Raw genomic sequence first — 15,946 nt, forward strand, 5'->3', positions numbered from 1 at the left:
GAATTCCATAATGTTTTCAGTTTGATATTGATACAGATGTACGGTTGGCCCTCCTTATCCATGGATTTTCTATCCATAGATTCAACCATCCACAGCTTGAAAATAGTTTTTAAAGATATCAATTCCAGAAAAGCAAACTATGATTATGCCATTTTATATCAGGGACACTATTTCACATTGTGTTTAATAGAACTTGAGCACCATAGATTTTGGTCTCCATGGAGGGTCTGGGAATAAAACCCCACAGGACATCAAGCCTCCACTGTACTTTTTTCCGAAGCAGTAGCCAGATACCTACTTGCTAAACATCGCACAGGACAGTAGGTCAGCCAAGTGCTCCATCACATCTTCTCACTGGATTCATTCCAGAAATCTAGTCCAGTAAAGTACATTCATCAGTTCAAAGTAGTGCTGGAGAAGGAAAGAACTGGAGAAATATTATTGTGGCAGATATAGAAGCCTGGACAACAGTGGATTTTTCCCTCATCACTCATATGCTCAATATTATAGAACAGTAGTTAATACGAGGAGTTTGACTACAACCTTGCAATGTAAGCAGAAGTAACATCAAAACTATTCTTCGTATTCAGATACTTGTTAAATAAAAGCTTTCTTCAAGGTTTATGTATAGTTGTAAACTTAATCTATAATGAAGTTTCTTTTTTTGGATATTAGTGATTGCTTTCTAATTCTCAATTTTTTCTCAGTAAATGCAATTGCCTCTCACCCCATGCAGGAATGCACAATCAAAGCACCCCTGACAGATGGCCAGCCAGTCTATGTTGAACAACCTCCAAAGGAGGAGACTCCACCAATCTCTAAGGACGTGTGTTGCACCGCTGAAGAGCCTTTACTATCAGGAAGTTCCTCCTAATATTTAGGTGGAAAATCTTTTCCTGTAGTTTACATCCATTACTTCACGTCTAGTCTCTGGAGCAGCAGAAAATAAGCTTGCTCCATCCTCAACATGACATCCCTCCAAATATTTAAACAGGGCTATCATATCACCTCTTCACCTTCTCCTCTCCAGGCTAGCCATATCCAGCTCCCTAAGTCTCTCCTCACAATGCATGTTTTCCAGATCCATTTTGTTCACTCTCCTTTGGACATGCTTCAGCTTGTAAATACTCTTTTTTAATTATGGTGCCCATGAGGCCTGACCAAAGCAGAATACAGTGACACTATTAATTCCCTTGATCTAGTTACTTCTATTGATTTAGGCTATAATTGCATTGGCTTTTTAGCTGCCACATCACCTTGTTGACTCAGGTTCAACTTGTGGTGTACTAGGACTCCTAGATCCCTTTGACATATACTGTTGTCAAGCCAGGTATCCCCCATCCAATGCCCTAAGTGTAGTATCTTACATTTCAACCACCACCACCACGGAACATTTGAAGTTGCCTTTGTGTTATTTGAAAATGCACTAATAATAATAATAATAATAATAATAATAATAATAATACATTTTATTTATATACTGCCCTGTGGCAAACCAATCCGGGCGGTTTACAACATTAAAATAATCAATGACACAGAGCAATAGATACAGATCATCTGCACATGTCCCCGTGCTCTGTTGCTTCTGTTTGTCACTCTGCCAGTCTCTAGTGTTAGCCCAATCTAATAATACCAGTTCGTTATTTTGCTGAATCATTGCATAGAACCAATGTTTTGCTGGTATATTATTTAATAACATATTTTAGTCTCCTTTTTCTAGAACAGATGGTGAGTAAAATATACATCTTGTACTGATTGGACTCATTCATGGTTTAAAGTATGTCTATATCTGCCAGTGTGCAGTTTTATAACATCCGCTTCTCTTTTACACCAACAGCATTAAGTACAGTTCATGGAGTTTGTTCTCTCTTAAAAGGAGCAGATGGCATGTTAAGCTGCCCCCTCCCTACCCCAACCTGAACAGCAGCCAGCAGAAGTGCAGCATGAAAGGTAATGCTTTAATTTTTTTTCTCCAGGACCAATTGGCTTCAGTGATTTCCATTTCAGAGCAAGACCGTAAACAAATCTAGAAATGAGGAAGGATTTGACATTCATACAGGAATCTTTATGATTATTGCAGAAACTAAATGAATAGATCCTTGGAGTACAGCTGTTTATCCATGATGTTGGATATTTCCAGGGAATCCTGTCAGCCTGGTCCAACCCCTATGCTGCCCACCACCTCAAAAGATTAAAGGAGACAGAAAGATCTAGTTGGCAGACCCAGTTAGTAGAAAAATTAAAGCAAGTTTAGGCACCAGTGGTAGTGTTGTAACCAGTTAAATGGGTTTGCATACGTTCCATAATCCTCACGTCCAGCCCATGTAGTCCAGTAGGTGTGGTATAAACTTACATGATGTTTACATCCCTAATTTTTTTTTTTTTGGGGGGGGGGGCTATTTGAACTTGCTACGTTTTGAGAAGTGAGCTCACCCTCCATTGTCAAGCCCTGCAGTTCAAATGAGACAATAATTATATTCTCCTGTATATTATCCCTCCACTTAGCTCAGGCTAAAATGTTTTGGGTAACCTTTATTTTTTTTAATTTAATATTTATTAATCACATTTCTGCCCATCAGGGCCCTGAGAGTGAATAAAGTATATACAAAAATAAATCTTAAAAATGCATTTTGAAACTAGTTTTAAAAAGGAAAAGTCAGATGGACTGATACAGTTTGGACCACCCACCAGATATTCAAGAGCTGAGAATGGCTAGCCAATTGGGATGTACTTAACAGCCAGTTACAGTAAACAGAATGTCCGCTCACAGACTATCACAGCCTGACTTTTTTGATTATACTCTCCAGTATGATATTCTACTCAGAATATTCAGATTCTACTCTCCAGTAAAATAAATATAGTATATATAACTTAACATAAGAAGGCAACTATCAAACAGTAGCCTTGACAACAGTTATACTGGTTCTTTAGACAGCTTACCAACTTCAGGCTCCTGGGTCTGCATCCGCATTGGTGCCACAACCAACTACAATTGCCAGAATTCCATAGCACTGATCCATAGCAGTTAAAGTGTCAAACTGGATTATTTCTGCAGTGTATGTAATGTAACTGTTATGCTCCCAAAAGATATAATCTACCATACGTTTCACAATGAGCCATTCATAAGGTCTATAACATCATATTCCATATATCTTTTTTAAGAGTGAACAGTATTTTAACAATCTTTATCTTCAGAATTTATTGATTCACCACAGACACCCATAAAGAAAACATGCTGGTAGAGTGAACAGGTTTTGGAGTGGTTTCTTTCAGCTATGCAAAATCCTGAGGATGAATGTGCCTTGAGGTCTATGTACAGTGCTGCTGTAGCAGGATAAAATTCCTAATCTCTGGAATGGAACTCATAAGAATTTAATCTGCTTATCTTTGTGTGCCTACCTGGCCAATTTGACCTAAGGTGACATTTTCCATAGATGAAAACCTTCTTCAGCTTGCATATGGTTCCTGAAAATGATAGTTTCCCCCTATAATGCATTTCATAGCTTAGCTAAATAATTTCAAATTGGATTTTTGATTCTAATTTACAGAGAAGATGGAATGTTGCCATGTTATGGTAGGGAATACAGTTAAGAAATTGGTTAAAAATCTCACATGGCTACTCCTGAATATTTATTTTTGACTGACCAGTGATGAGAAAAATTATAATAAAATGATGAGATACTAGTATTGTACCATTCATAACTTATAGTGTGAACAAGAGAAGTATTTGAATAAATATTTTGGTAATAGTCTCTGAACATATATCTTGGATTTATTCCTTTCTGTGTGATTGGTGAATATATCATATTTTTCAAAGTGATTCTGGCAGAAGGGCTCTTAAAGGAGCTTTCAACATAGCTGAATAATAAAGTATATCTATAGATTGTGTTGTGTTATTATTGTATTTTTTGTCTCATCTTTCCTCTATGGAGCTCAGCAGACTGTACACGTGTTCTCTAACTTTTGTCTTCATAGTAACCCAGTAAATAGGTTGCAATGAGATAACAGTCCTGTGCAACATCATCCAGTAAGCTTTCTGCATGAATGGGGATTTGAACTTGTGTTCCCCTGATCCATTATTCTCTCCACATTACAATGGCTCTTTGATATAATTTTATTCTGTCTTAGACCAAAATAAAGATTAAATTTGCCTTTCTGCTTCTTTTCTTCAGCAGTTATTACATATTCCCTGAAGCTATTTTGTCAATGTGTTACAATATTCTGTTTAAACAAAAGCTCTGCCTAAGACTATGAGTGTTCATTCACTAGAACTGTTAAGTTTAATAAGATAAAACAAGAGGAAGAAGAAAACAGCTCTAAGCAAGAATAATTGTAGATGGGAAAGGAGACTCTACTGTTTAAAGCAGAGCAGAGACATCTAATGGCAAAGAAAGAAATATATTTCTCCTATAAGAATGGAAATTCTCCAGAATTAATTTGAAGGCGGTGTGTGTGTGCATACCTTTCCTATTTGGGGTACATTACATTTTCCAGTCCCACTTTGATTTTTTCATGACATCCATTTCTATGTATGCATTTCTGATTTAGGAGATTTAACTCTGCATTGTGAATTACATAATTGAAGATATGTCCTAATAAATGAAAAGCAGTATGTTAAAACCTATGATCCTGCAAAAACAATGAACTTTGAAACAAGGACTTTTATATCAATGGTGACTGGTTCTATAATCTGAGGCCCATTGGCTTCCTAGTTTCTGTAATAAATTCTCTGTGTGACTAATCTTGATAACAGTCCAAATCTTCAACTGTATTAAAATGCAGGTTAGTTAACTTGTAACAGGCCAGGTGTATTCAATTCCCAGTTTTGTGGACTGAAAAGAAATCTATAAAGTACAGAGTATAACTTGGTGTAGCCTATAGAGGATAGCACTGACGGTATAAGTCAGGGGTTGGCAACTCCCGGCCCGCAGGCCAGATGCGGCCCACGGAGGCAGCAGGACTGGCCCCAGCCCGGTCCTGCTGCCGCTGCCACCGCCGCTGCCTCTGCCTCCTCCTCCTGGGCCGCGCGACCACGCTGCCCTCCTCCTCCTTCACCGTGCGGAGGAGGAAGAGGAGGGCCGCGCGGCCTGGGGCAGAGGAGGCAAAGGGGGAAGCCCCGCGTCGCCTTCCCCGCCTCCCCGCGCTGCCCTCCCTGCCTCCCCACGCAGCCCTGCGCTGCCCACCTCCTTTCTCCTCTGCCTCCTCCGTCCTGCCCCCAGGTTGTGCGGTGCATGGAGGAGGGGGGAGGAGAAGAAGGAAGAGGAGGAAGAGGAGAAGGAAGAGGAGGAGGGGGGAGGAGAGGAAGGAGGAGGAGGATGAATAGGAGGAGGGGGAGCAGAAGGAGGAGGAGGAGGAAGAGGAGGAGGGGGAGCAGAAGGAGGAGATGGTGAGTGGCCAGAGGCCTCAAGGTTTTTTAAATTTTTATTTTGTGTGCTTTAAGTGCTAACAAGTCTCCCTTGCTTTGACAATGATAGTGTGATGATGATGATGATGATGATGATGATGATGATGATGATGATGATATGAGTCAGCTTGAGAGGCATGCAGGCACTGTTTCAGAAGCCGAGAGAGTGTCACCTTCCAAAGTGTGTTTTGGGTGCTTTTAATGCTAACAAGTCTTCCTTGTTTTGACAGTGATAGTGTGGTGGTGGTGGTGATGATGATGATGATGATGATGATGATGATGATGATGATATGAGTCAGCTTGAGAGGCATGCAGGCACTGTTTCTTAAGCCGAGAGAGTGTCACCTTCCAAAGTGTGTTTTGAGTGCTTTTAATGCTAACAAGTCTCCCTTGTTTTGACAGTGATAGTGTGATGATGATGATGATGATGATGATGATGATGATGATGATGATGATGATGATATGAGTCAGCTTGAGAGGCATGCACGCACTGTTTTTGAAGCCAAGAGAGTGTGACTTTCCAAAGTGCCTTTTCTGTGTGTTTTTGGTTCTTTAATGGTGATATTGATATCAGAAAGCCTCTGAGGCAAGGCCAATGTAAATTGCTGTGATTTTTACAAACTCATGCGCAGTGAAGAAAAACCAAAGTCCCTTGACCAAGTACACACTTCTGAGAAGTACACTTGGTGCAAGAACTGTGAAACCACCTTGACATGTTCAATATGCATATCCATGTTAAACCATGCTAAGTGTGAAACCCAAGGGGTTTGGTTATGCAATAAGCCTGTGAAATCTGCAAGAGGCCATCTTAAGTAAAGCCATGTTCAATGCCCAAATGTGCTGTTTGGAATGGGGGGAGGGGGGGTTGGCCAGAAAGGGAAGTACATTTCTGCCATCTGTCTAGGAATAATGCCCAAATGTCCTCCATTTTGATCATGCCTAAGAAACATGAATTTATATTAACATTTTTTTAAAATCATCAATTTTTTTTGCATGTCCTCCATTTTTTAAAAATGTGTCCTACATTTGAAAATGTTGTCCTATATTATTTAATTATTTAATTATTTATTTTTTGGCTCCCCCCCCCCCCCCCCGTTGTCTGGGGGACACCAACCCGGCCCCTGGCTGAAAAAGGTTGCCAACCCCTGGTATAAGTGAAAAAGTGGAAGGCTAGATATATTAAAATATGTATATATTTATTTATAATTGAGACTTAGTGGTATCTGAAGTCTGGAGAAACTCCCTGCCAAAATGAAAATAAGATGAGAGATGTGACTTATAATTCCCTCCTAGCACTGTGAGATGTGAACAGATGTGTCTAAGTACAACTTTTAGCACATATAATAACTGATGTTAGGCAGCCACAGTATACCAATATACCACAGTCTTTACATATGAGAATCCTAGCATACAGCAATCACTTCATACTGTACTTAAAGACCTCTGTTTTAATGTGGGAATGTCAGTACCTTTGTTTTGATTATTTTTATTGGATAACCGATAGCTGGAGTGAAAATGTGGAGAGAATAAAAAAGATTCAAGACAGGGACAGAAGATTAGACTCTCTTTGGCACGTCTGCATCTTATGAAGAATGCTGTTCATGATAGACCGATAAACAGCTCAAACATAACGAAAGATTGACTAAAAGATAGACCATGCCAGTAAGATACAGAAAATGGTTACTCTTACTTATGCTTAGATAGAGATATGTCCCATCAAGAGTATAATGATGCTCACTGGAATACTTATGGCAATCATGGATGCTGTTAAGATTTAACAATGCTCAGACAGATTAAACCTGGGATGTTTGTGTGTTCACAGAGACCTGTTTAAAGGTGCTTAGTTCTTGACAGCTGAGAATGTATACGGTGTGTGCCATGATAACGTACCTCAGGCACAGTGCCCAAACAGCGCTATGCACAAGGGGCATTATCATGGTGTGCGAGTGCATCTATGGCACCTCTTAAAGGACACAAAAAGAACCTGCCCAGAATCTGCTCAAAAAGAACCTGCTTCCGACATGTGGTTGCCGCAGCCTCCTTATGGGGCAAAAATGCCGCCTGTCTGTACAGCCCCTACGTTATATGGTTTAAGAGGTAATGTTCCTCTGTGTGTTAAATATTGCATGTAAGCGCTGTGCTGAAGATGTGGCATGATGCTGCCCACCTTCTTGTCAGGCGGGCAGCATGGGGGTGGGGTCCGGGTGGCCGGTAAGCGGATACCACGTCCCCACTCCATCCTGAGGCTGGCTCTTTGTCGGTCTGTTGAGGCCCAAAGGTTCAGTTCTTATGAAAGTGTAACATCCTAATGGCCATCTGATGTGATGCAATGAACATAAAATTCCTTACATCCAATGCAGTGTAATGAGATGAAAGAAAGTGCACAGGCATTAGCTTGTCTATGGCGCTGGCTAGACGGGCCCTATGGGGCACCGTCGTGACGTGCGCGGGGCGGCACTTTCAGACGCCCCTTGCCCCTCGCATGTGACGAGGGCATCAAAATGGCGGCACCCTGTACATATGGGCGCCGCCATTTTGGCATGATGGATGCCTAGCATCCACATGTCTCGCCACCTTTGTGATGCTGCAAGTGTGCCATTGATGCCTTGCGGTGTCACAACCGCACCGCAGAAAGAACCCGCTTTTTGCGGGTTCTTTTTGCTGTGCGAGGGAGCCGTACAGTTTGTCCGCTGCAGCTCCCTCACGCAGCAAACCAGAGCGGCAAGAGACCACCCCTTTTGGGCGGTCTGTATCCCGCCTCTGTTTCTCTCTCTGGAGAATAATTATGTTTGGGTATCTATGAATGCATATAATAAATAGCCTAAAAAATTATCAAAAAGCTTGCTCATTGCCCATATAAATATCCTGTGATTCAAAAATTTAAGAATGCTTAAGCAGAATGTTGATGTTAACTCTGCCTTTCTGGTTTAACTACCATCACAAATTGGGCGTTTAGGTGACAGAAGATGACAACAGAACCCCAGACATAATCCAGGTTACAGCTTCAAAAGAATGTATTATTGGGTGGAAATTCTTTTTGTTCATTCCCAAGGCTTGTTATTTCTATTGTTTATAAATTTGTTAAAACTTAATTAAAAATTAAAAAAGAAGGATCCAGGTTATTTGACAAGTGGCAAGGACTGTCAGTTCCTCAGTTAAAGAGACAGGGATGCAGATCCACACCTGTTTCAGTATAAATATCCTGTTTTGGAACTACTTAATTGGCACCCATCAGTTTGCTTCTGGATCCAATTAAATATATTGCTTTGATTTTAAGAGCTCTAAATGGCCCAAATTCTTGATATCTAAGGCGTGGTACAGACCACCGAAAAATGGCAACTTGCCGATGCCTGTTTTTCCGCCGGAGGGAAGCCGCAGCTGCCAAACCATGTGACTTCCCTCCAGCAGAAAAAGAACCCAAGTAAAGCGGGTTCTTTTTATGCTGCAAGGGTGGTGTAACAAGTGCACCACTGGTGCATTCATTACATAAGCGCTATGTGGCACCGTGTGGACACCGCACAGTGCTTACATAACAATGGCAGCGCCCGTGTATACAAGTCACCACCATTATTACACCCTTGTCACATGCTAAGGTTGTGGGGCATGTGGGCCCATATGTACCGGGCCTGAGGAAACATTTTCCTATAGTCATCTCTTTATCCCCAATTTTAACATATGCTAGTGAAGCCTTGCAATGCAAACCATTCTCTCTCTCTCTCTCTCTCTCTCTCTCTCTCTCTCTCTCTCTCTCATCAATAGTCATATCACTGGCATCAAAATACTTTTGTTTTGGCTCTAGAGCTGATGGATGCTCTTCCCAGGAGCACTTGCCCATTTTGACACAGGTAAAAATATTTTATTCCATCTGACCTTCAGGACTTATACTCTTACATTTCAGTCTCCATTTTGTTCATTTGTGTACCTGCTTAGCTCTTCTGTTGTTGTTGTTTTCAACATTTTGAAAAATGGATTAATAGTCATAGAATAACATCTGAATATATTTTTCAGTTACAAAAAGGCCAACACAATAACAAATATTTCAATTTCTAACATAATACAGTATCAAAGAAATTGTTTCACAGATAGTTATCATTTTCAGTTATGGAAAGACACAGTTCAATAAAACTGTACATTTATTACTATGACTATTACAACTGAAACCAAAAAGACTTTCAAAAATTAGGCAAGAGATTGAGGAATTATGAGGGGAAAATATATCAACGGACTCAATGTTCTGGCTGTTATGTTCCCTAAATAAATATGTTTACTTTTTTAACTACGAGTACTTTAAGTACTTGTGTTCTGGTCAGGAGACACTCTCAGGTTAGTACACCTCACTTTGTGTTTTGGCTCTGAAGTACACAGTCAAGCCTATATAAAGAAAAAACAGCACTTGCTAAAGAAGTCTGTAGTTGTAGTAGATTGCTTTGCATAGCACTGGGGAAGTCTAGACTCAATGGACGGGCTGAATGTTTTATCCATGGTCTTCTCACACTGTACAGTTATAGCACTTTGGAACCACTTTAACTGCAATAGCTGCTTCCTACAAATCCTGGGGGGTCTAGTTTGGTAAGACACCAAAGCTCTCTGGCTGACAATTCTAAGTATTCTTCCCTAAAATGCAAATCTTAGGACTCTATTAGATGGATCCACAGCAGTCAAAGTACAGTCAAAGTACTATAACTGTGTAGTGTGAAAGGGCTGCCACTAAATTCTACAGGTCATGGCCTTTTAATGAATTCCTGGACCATCACAATATCTTTTCAAACTGAGCATTAAACTATTATTATTATTATTACGCTTTATTTATATAGTGCTGTAGATTTACACAGCACTGTACGTACAATCAATAAAATAGATTAAAAAAGGTAAAAATAAACCCGCCTATGGCATGTATTCTACAAAATAATAAAATAATACATATTAATACAAAGGAGGCAATAAATTAGACACATCAAATAGTAATCATGCAATGTCTAGGAATGCTTCCCTAGTCTTTAGCTCAGCTTTGAAGCTTTCAATCAAAGATAAACTACACGTTACATTAAATGCAGCTTATGATCTTTTTCTGTTTTGCTTTTCAGAAAGCACATGCAGCTGTGATCTGGATCAAGTTCCAAGGTCCATCATTATGGAAGAATTAAATCCTAAATTGCTTTATACTTCAAAATCCCTTTTCCCAAAATTGCAAAACTAAAAAAACAAGGGAAACCAGGGCCACTGCTTCTACAGTTCATTTGAGGTGATGGGTATGTAGCCAGATTAGCCATTGGTCAGCAACTATTTCCAAATCCATGTAAATGAAGAATATTTGAAGGGTGATAAAAGGGCACTTTCCTGTCTGGTTGAATATATTTGGAATTGCTTTTTAAATTATTTATTTAGTCAGGTGCAGATTTTCCAGGTGTATGTATGGCAAGCCAAGAAAAGAGAAAATGCATTAAAAAGTACTTATAGGCAATAATCACTATCATCCACTGGAGGGCAGCAATTACTTGCTCAAAAAACATCTGCAGCAAAATGGATGAGCAAACAGCTACACATGTCAGGGTTAGCCAAAACAGGAATCTTTTCCAAGAGTTTCTTCAGTTAGAGCTCAAAAACCTGGCAAATATACATCCTTTTCTTCTCTGAAAAAACTATACTTTGCAAGTCTGCTAGTGATCAACAAAGCTTACTCAGTTTCTGGGCAGTAATTCTTCAGAGGAAAGGTGGTGTGATCTCTTCATCTATCTAGTCCATAATTAGCAAATTCAGTGGTTCAGAGGAACTGATTTTCCTCCTTTGGGATCTTCCTGGGCTTATATAGATCAAAAATGCTAAAATGGAGGAGACTGATTTGGAACTGGGGAACGCGGTGGCTTCACAGCTAAGATGCCAGTTCTGACAATAGCAAGGTAGGCAGATCGACAGTTCGAGACCCATGTGCCACATGACACAGTGAGCTCCTATCACTAGTCCCTGAAGCTTAAGGCACAGGTCTTCTGGGATGTTTTGAGAATGGCCCGGCAGGAAACTGAACGAGTGGGGGACAGATTTTACTGCACACACCAGTCCCTCACTCGTTCCGTTCCCCCTCTCTGCTGTTCCCATTCCGTTCCAGAGGGAACACTTTTTGAGAACTGTAGTTAAATGCCTGTACTGCAGCCATTCACTCAAAACCACAAGGTTGAGAGTTCAAGACCAGCAAAAGGGCCCAAGCTCGACTCAGGCTTGCATCCTTCCGAGGTCGCTAAAATGAGTACCCAGACTGTTGGGGGCAAATTAGCTTACTTGCTAATTAGCTTACTTGCTGTTCACCGCTATGATCTTTGGAATAGCGGTATATAAATAAAACAAATTATTAATTATTATTATTATTATTAACCTGATCTCCTTTTTGATAAAATTGCCATCTTGGTAGATTAAGGGAATGCTGTGGATATAACATATCTTGATTTCAGTAAGGCCTTTGACAAGGTCCCTCATGAGAATCTGGCAAAAAAACCCTAGTAAAATGTTGGCTAGACAGTGCAACTGTTAGGTGGATTTGTAATTGGTTGACTGACCAAACTCAAAGGGTGTTCAACAATTGTAAGCCTGAGGGCAGGGAACTGTCCAATTAAAAAGATTGTATGTACAGCGCTGTGTAAATTTACAGCACTTTATAAATAAAGGTGGTTAATAATAATAATAATAATAATAATAATAATAATAATAATAATAATGGCTCCTCTTCATCCTGGAGAGAAGTGACCAGTGGGGACCCATAGGGTTCTGTTCTGGGCCCAGTGCTATTCAACATCTTTATCAATGTCTTGGATTAAAGAATAGAGGACATGCTTATGAAATTTGCAGATGACACCAAATTACGAGAAGAGGATCAAAATTAAAAATGACCTTAATAGAGTAGAAAGCTGGGTCAAAACTAACAAAATGAATTTTAACAGAGAAAAATGTAAAGTACTGCACGTAGGCAGAAAAAAATGAAATGCATACATATAGGATGGAGGACACCTGGCTTAACAACAGTACATGTGAAAGAGATCTAGGAGTCCTAGTAGACCACAAGTTGAGAATGAACCAACAGTGTGATGCAGCAGCTAAAAAGGCCAATGTGATTCTAGGCTGTATAAATAGAAGTACAGTGTCTAATCAAAGGAAATAACAGTGCCACTCTATTCTACTTTGGTCAGGCCTCACTTGCGTTCAGTTCTGGATACCATAATTCAAAAAGGATGTTGCCAAGTTGGAGTGTGTCCAGAAGAGGGTGACCAAAATGGTGAAGGGTCTGAAAACGATGTCCTGTGAGGAGAGACTTTGGCAGCTAGGTATGTTTAGTCTGGAGAAGAGATAGTTAAGAAGTGATATGACAGCTCTGTTCAAATATTTGAAGGAGTGTCATACTGAGGATAGATGAAGCTTGCTGCTCGAGAGAACAGGACCCGGAGCAAACTACAGGAAAATAGATACCACCTCAACATTTGGAAGAACATCCTGACAGGAGGAAACAGTGGAACACATTTCTTCAGAGAGTGGTGAGTCTCCTTCTTTGAAGGTCTTTAAGCAGAGGCTGGATGGCCATCTGTCAGGGGTGCTTTGATTGTGAGTTCCTGCATGGCAGGAGGTTGGACTGGATGACTCTTGTGGTGCATTCCAACTCTACTATTCTATGATTCTACTATTCTACTATGATTCAAGCCATTACACCACGCTGGCCCAAAAAGAGCTATGGGAAAGCAAATGAATTGGTAACCCTTTCATCTTCATCTTCATATATTTCATTGTCCACATATGGAGGGTTTCAGCAGACCTCCTCAATCACACATGCAGCCGCAATGACAAGACTATGATCTGTCTTCCAATCTAACCCCTGAAACCCATCTTAAAATCCAACCAGCTAGATGGATGGAGTTCTGTGGCAAGCAGGACACTGAAGGATGATGTGTCCTGCTCCTTATAGCCCCATGCTGCTGGCTTGATTTTAAGGTGCATGTTAGGGCATGGCTTTTAAGGGCATGTTACAACTGGCTGAATGCCTTCCATTTTGATATGGTGAGGGTCACTCCTTTCATGATTCTAAATGCACCCTTCATGAGCTCTTAAGAGTGAGATCATGTAGGCAGTTTAGAAGTTGCTAAAAAGGGCTGATTCCCACATACATTCCAGGAAAACTAGGCAATTAAACACATGATGTTTGTCACCTAAAGATTTACAACCCCAGTTCCCACTTCAAAGACTTCCATCTTGAGTGACCATTCCCATGCAGATTTGGACCCTGTGATGTAGGACACCTGGTCTTCGCCCCAGGCTAGTTTTGCCTTATAAAAGATCCCAAATTTCTTTTGCTCCTCACGATAGCCTGGATTGCAGATTGATTCCATGCCACCCTGGATTCTGCTGTTTCTGACTCGCCACTGCCTCCACCGCTACTCTGGAGCAGCTGAGTCCCACTTCTCACCCAACAAACTGCATCTACTGGTAACTATAACTGCTTGTTAAGTCTCATTTCTATCTTCCCCTTATGTGTGTATGTGTGTGAGGGTGTGAATTCTGTGTATGCCTGTGTGTAATTTCTTTAATGAAGATTCTGCTTTAGCAATCTTTTGTCTCCGCACCTCAGTATACAAGTGAGACAGTATCCCTGGGCTGCTTGTAACCCAGCCCCATATTGTGCTAAACAATTTCCTAGACCCCCTGTTTACAGGCATTTACAATTGTGACAATAGTCACTGGAAAAAAACAATGAGTCAGGCCTTCTCATGACATGTCCAAAGTACAACAGCTTCAGTTTTGTCACCTTGGCTTTCATGGAGATTTCTGGCTTGGTTTGCTCTAAGACCCATTTGTTTGTCTTTCTGGCTGACCATAGTATCCTTAGCACTCTTCTCCAGCAGCACATCTCAGATGAGTTGATATTCTTATTATCTGATTTTTTCACAGTCCAGCTCTCACATCCATACATAGTAATTGGGAATACCATGACTTGGACAATCTAACATTAGTGCTCCGTTTTAAATCTTTACTCTTTGGGATCTTCTCTTTCTCTTTCATGACTGCCTTTCCCATTCCTAGTCTTCTTATATCTTGAGTGCAGTCTCCATTCTGGATTATGTTTGATCCCAAGTACAAGAAATTCAATTTCTTCATTGTCTAATTCAAATTTATGTCATTCCTCAGTGGTCGTTATTTTTGTTTTCTTTATGTTCAGCATCAAGTCTGCCTTTGCACTTTCTTCCTTGACCTTCCATAGTAATTGTTTCAAGGCAGTTATGTTTTCAGCTAGTAATATTGTGTCAGCTGCATAACTTAGCTTGTTGATGTTCCTTCCTCCTATCTTCACTCCTCCTCCTTCTGAATCTAGCCCTGCTTTTCATACGATATTTTCTGAATACACATTGACTGAGTATGATGATAATATGCAGCCTTGCCTGACTCCTTTGCCTATTGGGGACCATTCTGTTTCTCCATTTTCTGTTCTAACAGTGGCCTCAGGATAAGTCCTAAATATGGATTTCTCAAGAGAATTATCAAGTGTATTGGCACTCCCATGTCTTTGAGAGCATTCCATAGCTTTTTATGATTGATGTAGTCAAAGGCTTGTCTATAAAGCACATGCTGGTCTTGGCTTTTTGGTGTCTGTCTGAAATGCAGAGTGAGGGTGTGTTGGTGTGGCAATGCTGTTTCTATTAGGCTACTCCATCTCTCATCTTTCCACATGGCTGTGGCTACATGCCACCATACCACTTATCCCAGTGCTATGGATACGATTGTAAACCACATCCACTCATGCTGCTGCTTTAATATTGCATATCTGGCTTGATAAATATATCAGGGGATTTTTGTATACTTACAGGAAATGCACAGAAATAAGACTGAAACAAAATGACTCATCTGGGAGGATCAAAGGGCTGCCCATGTGGTTTCAAGGGTCATTTTTGTGGTGTGTGGGCCTCCAGAACACCCCAATGTGCTCTACTTTGAAAGTAAATCAATTGAACATTCGTTTTTCTATTCCACAAGATGATGCCAACATGTGGAGAGTCTTCTTCCTCTTCTTCTTCTTCACACCCCAAGATTTCCCCACTCCCAAATCCAGGAAGTTAAAAAAATTCCAAACTGGAAATAGATTTCTGATCACTTTGGAACTGTTTTTTTTTTTTTTTTTAATTCTGAGGTTAATGTGGTCTGTGAATAATCCTGAGGCAACATCTTTCCTGATTCACTTCACTTTCTGTCTGGAGTCTGACTGGTTTGTGTGCAGCGTCGTCTGAAAAACAACTGCAAAATTGTCCCTAATGCCTTGGATGACCCTGCATTGTGACCAGTTTAACCTTCCAATTTTCCCTGTGTGAAAAAGTCCTGAGTGAAGTGTTTGCCTTCCAGAGATGCTAATTTTGTTATTTCTGAGTAGAATTATTAAAAAATCCTATGCATGACTACTCAAAAGCAACTTTCATTATGTTCAGATACACTTATTTTGAAGCTACACTTCAGATTTATTGCAATTTGACACCATCTTAACTAGCTCAGTGCTATGGGATTCTGGGTTTTTTAGTTTTG

Source organism: Sceloporus occidentalis, unplaced genomic scaffold (assembly GCF_023333645.1).
Source record: "Sceloporus occidentalis isolate IW3139 unplaced genomic scaffold, rSceOcc1.0.p SCAF_3, whole genome shotgun sequence".
Taxonomy (NCBI): domain Eukaryota; kingdom Metazoa; phylum Chordata; class Lepidosauria; order Squamata; family Phrynosomatidae; genus Sceloporus; species Sceloporus occidentalis.